Source organism: Coccinella septempunctata, chromosome 2 (assembly GCF_907165205.1).
Source record: "Coccinella septempunctata chromosome 2, icCocSept1.1, whole genome shotgun sequence".
Taxonomy (NCBI): Eukaryota; Metazoa; Arthropoda; class Insecta; order Coleoptera; family Coccinellidae; genus Coccinella; species Coccinella septempunctata.
In genome coordinates this window covers 3649059-3657359 of record NC_058190.1, presented here as the reverse complement: position 1 = coordinate 3657359, position 8301 = coordinate 3649059, and the positions used below count along the sequence as shown (strand labels likewise).

General features: G+C 34.3%; 1 long non-coding RNA gene across 1 annotated transcript; it reads left to right on the top strand.

Annotated features, from left to right (window-relative positions):
• The first annotated feature begins 1483 nt into the window (after nucleotides 1-1483).
• On the top strand, nucleotides 1484-7823 carry LOC123308799. Its single transcript, XR_006537167.1, has 5 exons — nucleotides 1484-1654; nucleotides 2114-2887; nucleotides 3159-3434; nucleotides 4826-5720; nucleotides 5793-7823. It is a non-coding gene; the product is annotated as an uncharacterized LOC123308799 (long non-coding RNA).
• Nucleotides 7824-8301: the final 478 nt, after the last annotated feature.

The window sequence follows — 8301 nt, the reverse complement described above, 5'->3', positions numbered from 1 at the left end:
TTCGAATATGAAATCTTGTTAGAGTTCATCTCTAAACAAAAAAGGTATTTTAGTTTATATGATTAGGAAGCATTTTGTCGTAACGTATAAAGCCCGTTTGCAACAGCCGAGAATTCTCTAGAAAATTTACTCGAGATTTCATGCGCCGTGAATTATGTACCGTTGCATACACACTTTCGGTAGAATTCTCTGTTCAGTTGCGTACTAAATAGGCTCCGCCCTTTTCTTGCGAGAATTTTGTACAGAATTCTCCAGAGAATTCTCGGCTGTTGCAAACGGGCTTAAGATGAAAAAAAGTTTTGACGATAAATCATGATGAAACATGAATTATATGAACGAACGATACAAAACGAAATTAGGATCTTATAAATAGAAACAAAACAAATTATAAGAATTGAAAAATGAATAAAATGAAAAAATTCAATCCTAAATTGCTCGAATAAACTAACACACCTGCTTCGACACATTCTTCAGTTTTTAAGATCGCTTTTTTATTGAATGAGTTCAAGTTGCTCATGTTTTATCGTCAAAATATTTTTCAAAAATATACTACAGTACATTGTGAGAATTAATTTTCCTCCAAAACAGTGCATCCTACGGATACAGATTTTGTATTCAAATACTGAACATGTTCCAAGAAAAAATGCAGAATGAAAGTGATCTTCAGAGTCTCTCATAACCTGACAAAACAGAGAAGCATAAAGTTCTAAAAATTTTATCCTATTATGAATGAAAAAAACCTAACAACTCGACCAAACTAGTTTCAGAGTTTTGAGTTTTTTATTGGAAGAGCAATCCAAATCAAAAACCTCTGCGATGTTACAATCATTCCTACAGACGCTGTACAGTGAATTGCAGAATGACCCTGGCCTGAAATGGCCATTGATTGAATAATCATAATAATGATTGTAATTGCCATCTATATGGTTTCAGCGCAGTTTCACAGGATGAAGTATAACATTCAATATTAAAATATGACATGTAATGAAATTGAAAAGCGAATTGCGTAAATCTGTAAATTTCTATTGTTGCTTTTGAATACAGTTTCCTTCCAATAAATCACATTTTTGAGATATTCCTCATTATGTTCAGGAAGATTTCGTGCAAAAAATAAATTTTTCAATTCAATTCTAAAATATTCTCTTGTAAACAAGTACATAATTTACAATGTTTACATTGATCGCACTATACATCCAAGCCAAACACTTTCGGACCAAACGAACTATACCCAGGCGAGTAATTGCCAGAGAAGGATTCCTCCGCCACAATTCAATATAGAAATCATATAATATCCATATATCGCGAAGCAACTACAGAATTTTTTAGAAATATCTGTTGAAAAAGCATTAAATAATGTCTTCGAAATATAATTACTATGAATTTACCATGGGAATTTCTACAATAGCTAGTAACAGTAGGATCTACTTGCCTAAGTTGGCGTAGGAATACATTTTCAACTGGCAGTTCTCATATAAATTGACGTCCGCTTTCATTTCGGCCATTTTAAATTCTGCAGCTTTGGGGTGAGGTGTTTAGGCGAGCTTTGCTAGTTGAAACAATTGTGAAGTGAGATTTTCGAAATTGGGTTATTTCGAATGTGTGTTCCTGTTGTTCCACTTGTTCCAGACTCTGCCAGAAGAAAAACTCTGTTGAGGTGCGTTTCTTTGAATACTGTCATCGTTTATTGCATTAACAAACGAAATTCTTGAACCCAACATGGCGTCGACTCTAAATGCTGAACATTCCGTTTCAAGTAAAGAGAATTTGGGTGTTTGGATACGTAAATTAAAGATGAAAAAATCTCATTTTGCCAGGCGTAACAAACCGAATTTGTTAGCTATTGCACTTTTGTCAAATTCACTCGACCGTTTGAAATACTTGAAACGGGTACAATCTGTTAGAAGACCTGTCGACGAAGGTTCCACGAAGGCCGAGGAGTTCCATAATATTGAAAGTCGATTAAAAAACGATCCTATTTTATGTGAATTGGAGAAGGAAATAAGTGATTTTATGAATAAACTCAAAAGTGTAAAAAATACCATGTCTAGGTAGTCTGAAAATGCTCGAAATGGAAGTCTATATTGTGATATTCAACATAGTTTTTTCCTTCCAGTATGATGACGCCAGATCCCAGCCATGAAGGACTGCTTCATTCAGGTTTGATTTATACGGTAGGCCATAAGTTTTCAGAAATAGGTACATAGGTCGCGTTGGATCTCATCGATGCGCAGGTTGATGCCGAATCGCACGAACTTTTTAAGGTAATGAGCATTATATCTACCACGTACTTACTAGAGTATACTGATCTACGTTCTTAACAAATGTTGTAGTTTAGTAGTTGGCTGTATCTTAAATTATTAACTCAATTATGTTCTAAATTTCTGAAAATTTATGGCCACATTCACATTTTTACCGTAAATTGGTATTTGATCTAGATCGAAATATGTGATAATAAAAAAAATATGAATTTTGATCAATCAATTGTTTTATCTGTGATAGTTTGAATGTAAATATTGTGATAAAAATTTTGTAAATACCTAATAAAAATAATGTTTGAAATCACTTCTGAATCATTGTGTATTTGAAGTCCTATCCAATACTTAATATTTTTTGATTTTACATGTTGGTGTGGTTGCAATGGAAGTTGGAGCAACTTTTTCCTATTTCATCGATCTTTATTCCCCCGATACAACTAATGCGCATGAGGAGCAATCTAGAGCTGACTGCTGTGTTGAGGTTGTCGTTCAGGGTGAGAGGTTGCGTGTGAAGAACTTGCAACGTTGAATTGTTGAAGATGTGTTTGACCGCTTGGAGAACTTAGGAAAAACAGGTTTCAAACTTATTTTGGAAATCCCTTGGTATCCGCCAGGAACAGTAATGTAATAAGGTACATTTTACTGTTCTATGAGACTCTGAAATTGAAATCTATATTTTATGAATTGAGATGTATTCTCTTATTTCAGCTGCTTTAAATTTTTTTGATGATCAACCGTGTTTTCATACATAATGAGCTCGTGTTGTGAAATCTATGTTGATTATTGATGAAAATTCATTGCAGCTGTCACGATCTTTCTGAGCAGAAAGAAGTCCACACTTTGGTGACTTGATTATTTGTCCATTTGTAATATTCTCTACTGATGGAAAATGTTACCCCTTAGGTTGGCAGAATGTTCAATTGCCGACTGAAAAGCAGAGCACATAGATAGATAATCGATTTTACCTTAACTTAGTCACGAGATAGCAGAGGAGTTAGCCACTACTGAAAATCCTTTGGGGAGTCCGCCACTGGTGACATACTCTAATCGTTGAGGCGTCATACACCCGCTGAACGAGAAATATAGCTGAAACCATTCATTCCGTTAGCAGGAGGGGAATCTACTTCTTCCTCAATGTAACCACGTTTACGCTCTTTTTACTCAAACTTTCAAGTCTCGGTAAGCTACGAGTATATATTAATAATTTCTGTAGGAAACAGATTGATTGATGTTAGGAAGTGTGAGGAAACGATTCATTTGAGCATTCAATGAAAAGTTCTGATTTTTTTTTGGGGCAGTAATTTATTTTTCAGTTCTGGAAAAAGTAAATTTCTGCCAGAAAATTGATCGGGCTTGAGTGCTTATTTGTGATTGTTACACAAGTAGATATTTCTTAATTTTTCAACCCTTGGATTTTATTCTTAGGGTCTGAATAATTTATGATGCATAAAAATATAAAACTCAATATACACTTCAAAAATTGTTGGAATCAACTTTTTTCAGTGTCTGTATCTGCATGAAAAATGTTTGTTTCCTCAATTTTCGAAGATCCTGAACCTTTAAATATGACCATCTTGTAGTGTTTCACGTACGTAGGCGGGTCAGTTGATTTTGTAACTTACTCGTTGATCAAAATTGAAAAATAAACCATCAATTGGATTGTAATTTTCACGAGCTTATTCGATGTTTCAAGAGAAAAATAATCGAACATTGGCATAAAAAGTTATAAAGGAAAAAAGATTTCTCAAAAAAAAACAGATAAGACAAATTCGACTGGTTTTCAAAATTAAATATCTTTCCGAAAAAGAATTTTTTTCATTTCAACTTCGATTTCTTCTGAAGTTGTAAAAATATTTCTTTTACAATTACTATTTTTACCATGTTTTCTCGCATAAACAGTTTTCTTTCGACCTCAAGAATATACTGTAGGTAAGAGCCTGAATATTTCATTCAAAATTACCCCAAAGAAGTTTGAAATCAAATTTAGGAAAAATTGATCCATTTTGTGTATGGTTCAATGAATACTTGATGTAAAATTTTGAGTTTTATCAATATTTAAATCAACTATTCATTGAATCTTGAGCGACTTTTCCCGAATATCGATTTTAAATTTTGCAGGACGATTTGGAATGAATTAGCTAGAAAAAATGGAAAACAACCTTTATATACATATATTCAAATCCAAAACTGATTCAGATATGGAAAAAATATTAATAAATTGTGAAAGAATATTGCTTTAAGTTGAAGCGAAAAAAATTGTAATTGTCTGGGTACTTGATTCTGAAAACCAGTCGAATCGGCAGAATTTTTTTTCTGAAAGCTGTTTTCCGTTATAATTTGTCATGCCCTTGTCCGATAGTTTTTCTCGGGGAATATTTGAATAGCATTTGAGAAACACCGTGATGGTTCACTTTTCAATTTTGCCACATGAATTGAGTCACAAAATCGGTTAACCTGCCTACGTTGAATAAACCGTTCAGTAATTTTTTTTACTGTGGGATATTTCAACTAAAAAAATTCGATATTCGTTCATCCTCTGATGAGATGTAGATAAGCCCGATTCGTTTTAGGTATCTTGGATTCATCATGAAAAACATCTCTGATGAAACGCACTCGATGTTGTTTTGAGAATGCTTCATCTATAAATCCACAAAGAGACCAGTTGCACATTTTGATGAAATGGAACACGCCTTTTTGTGATGCAAAAATGCATGGCTATGAACATATGGATTGCTATTTTTTTCAGAAATAGTTATAGACGAAGCTTATTCCAATACAACACACACAGCTGATTTTTTAGAATAAAAGCAATGAAATAACACATAAGGAAGAATAGTTATAAAGATGCTTGCAAGAACATACCAAAAAGTAATCGCCTTACACTTGGATATGCATTTAACCATTTCCATAATCCCCTAAAGAAACAGGATTTTTCTACAGCACTAATAGCACTGATCCTCTCATCACGTCACGAGAAATATCCCATTAATTCCAACTGGTCTAAACTGTAACTTATCGACCTAAACCCATGTATAAGCAATGTGGACGAATCCGGACAAAAATCCAGCACTCTCATTACTCGCAGGTAACATATTCATCCTTGAAATTAGAGGATTACCATTATTTTCAAGGCTATCTACTACTAGTACTTCGAAAATCTCTCTGGTCTCGTTCCTTTGAAAATCGTCTACCAAGTGATATTTTTATGCCGCAATGAGCCTGGATTATCGAGCACATTCCTAACGTATGAAAATCCTACTCGAACTGAAGAATGAAGAAATGAAAATTTTTATGGGTGCCATTGATCGTGAACTAGGTAACAAAAACACGTAGAAGTTGGCTTCAGTTTTAGATATTTTTCCGTATGGAAACAGCAGTTGACGCAGAGACTCCTCTGTGAGAAAAAAGGAATTCAATTCGGCTACCTTATCTTGGACAAGAAATCTATAAGTTTGTGGAGACGAGGTATTTATTATTTCCAAAGATTTCGAGAATCTACAAGTTTTAACATGTATTGAATATCATATTCATCATCAGGACACTCGAAACCTTCTGGGTTGAACTACCTGGAGAAGAATTTGACGTGAAATAACTACCCATTCCGAAAGGTTAGTATTATTACGCAAGTCTTATTGCAGATAAATTGAGAAGTAAGCGGAGAGCACAATAATCCCTCATATCTTTGAACTGGCCTATTTCCTTGAAATATCACGAAGAAAGAATCAAAAGTCTGTATCATCTCGGTGATGTGAGGTAGTTAAAAAAAAATTCTTTTAGGTTCTATTCCAATCTGGCAGAAAGTTGTGCTTAAGTTGCATTTAATGTTAGGGTACTCTGGATTCATTATCTAAAGGCTTGTAATTTTGGTAGAAATAACTCTGAAATTATGTAACATTGCCTGGAAATTATTTTGGATATTTTCAATCAAGCATGAGTGAGTGATTAACAGTACTTCATTGATAAGGTGAATTTCAGAAGTCTAATGCGGATGAGCATTTTTGCCTGCTGCAATTGTTTTCAGCTATGTTCTAGAATCGTTGTCGTTTCTTTTGTGGAACGAAATGCCTGTCACTGTTGATGTTATTAGCACAAGAATCAATTTGCTATGAACATTTCATTTGGAACTTGCACAGAGTGGATGAATAGGAAAAACTTGGTGAAACTAACTTACTGCACGTGGTGAATGCATTAGAATGGAACATCCCGTGTTATCCAGTATCCTAACGAGTACAAAGAATTGAGTGAGGGTTCCCCTAATGCTTTTTTGTAGCTCCATAATAATATTAGTTAAATAATTCGAGATAACCTACAGGCTAGTTGTGAATAGAGTGAATGGAATCCAGATTTTAGTTCTTTTTGATGTCGTCTCTTGATCGTTATTGTCTGAGATGATTCATACAGAAACTAGAGAATCGTGAGTACCTTGTTTTTGAACTCTTGAGGTTCCGTGGGAACCTTGTCGCTTCAAACATGCCTAGTAAATCTGATACAGATAACCATAAACCCTTCAAACCTGACCTGATCGAGACAATATGACTTGATATGTACAGAAGAATTGGAAGGATATAGGATGGCGATTTGTTATGTTTGGCGACAAGTCCAGGAAGTAACGCACCCAAAGAATTTCATCGAACATTTCCATAATTGAAAACGGTTTTGGAGCTAATGATACAGATTTATCCGGAACAAGAAATCTATATAGGTAATTTTTTTTCTCTTCGGATTGAATCTTTTTCAATTTTTAAATTTCTGAGGTTCCCTGGGAACCTTTTCGCTTCAAATATGCCTAGTTAATCTGATTCAGATAAGCATAAACCCTTTGAACCTGACCTGTTTTTCATCGAGACAATATGACGTGAAATGTATAGAATTGGAAAGGATAGAAGATTTGTCCTATTTGGCGACATGTCCAGGAAGTAACACATTCAAAGAATTTCATCGAACATTTCCATAATTGAAAACGTTTTTGGGAGAAAATGACTTGTTCAGAGCAACAAATCTATGTAGGTAATTTTTTTCCTTTGGATTAAATCTTTTTCAGAATTTAAATCGATTTATTGAGAACAAGAGAACATAATTCTTGATGAGGAGGTCCTGAACTCGCTTATGGTTGTTAGTATCATTTCGTAACTACAAAGTTTTAATTTTATACCGACAACGCATGAAAACATTTCCTGACCTTTTTTGGGATTTTTAAGAGTATGTAGAGAACGCAATCCACCTGGTTGAGTGAGTACTTGAAATTATGATTGATCAGTAAAAACATAATGGATTGGTTATTAGATTATTCTTGTAATTTAAAAGTCCTAGAATACGAATATTGTAGACGATTTTGTAGCTTCCTCAATAACATTTTATTCGTATCACAAATTCCATAGGAACAAATTCAAGATATCTTATAGGGTGATTGGAATCCAGATTTTAGATCTTTTCTTCTGCCATCAATTGATCTATCTTTTCGGAGACCTTCATAAAGAAACTGTAAGATCGTGAGTACCTTGTTTTTTTCGCTCCTGAGGTTCTCTAGGAACCTCAACTTCAAATACGCCTAGTTTGTCTGATACAGATCGCCATAAAATCTTGTGACCTGACCTGATTTCACGCTGCACATCACGATAAGAAATATACGGAAGAATTGAAAAGGATAGAGATTTGCCATACTTGGCGACATGTCCAGGAAGGAACGCACCCAGAGAATTTTTGCGGAAAGTTCCACAACTGAAAACGCTTTTGGGAGCTAATGATTCAGATTCATCCGGACCAAGAAGTTTATATAGGTAATATTTTTCCTTGGACTAAATCTTTTTCAGTCGATTTATTGAGAACAAGAGAACACATTCTTAATGACGAGTTTCTGAAATCACTTATGGTGGTTGGTAGTCCAGTTTGGAAATTATAAAATTTCGAATTTACGCCTACTACGCCTCAATAGCTTTTCTCTGATGGAAACAAATTCAAGACAACCTTTAGATTAGTTGTGAATAGGGTGAGTGGGGTTCAGATTTTAGTTCTTTTTTGTGCCATTACTAGATCAGTATTTCTGAGG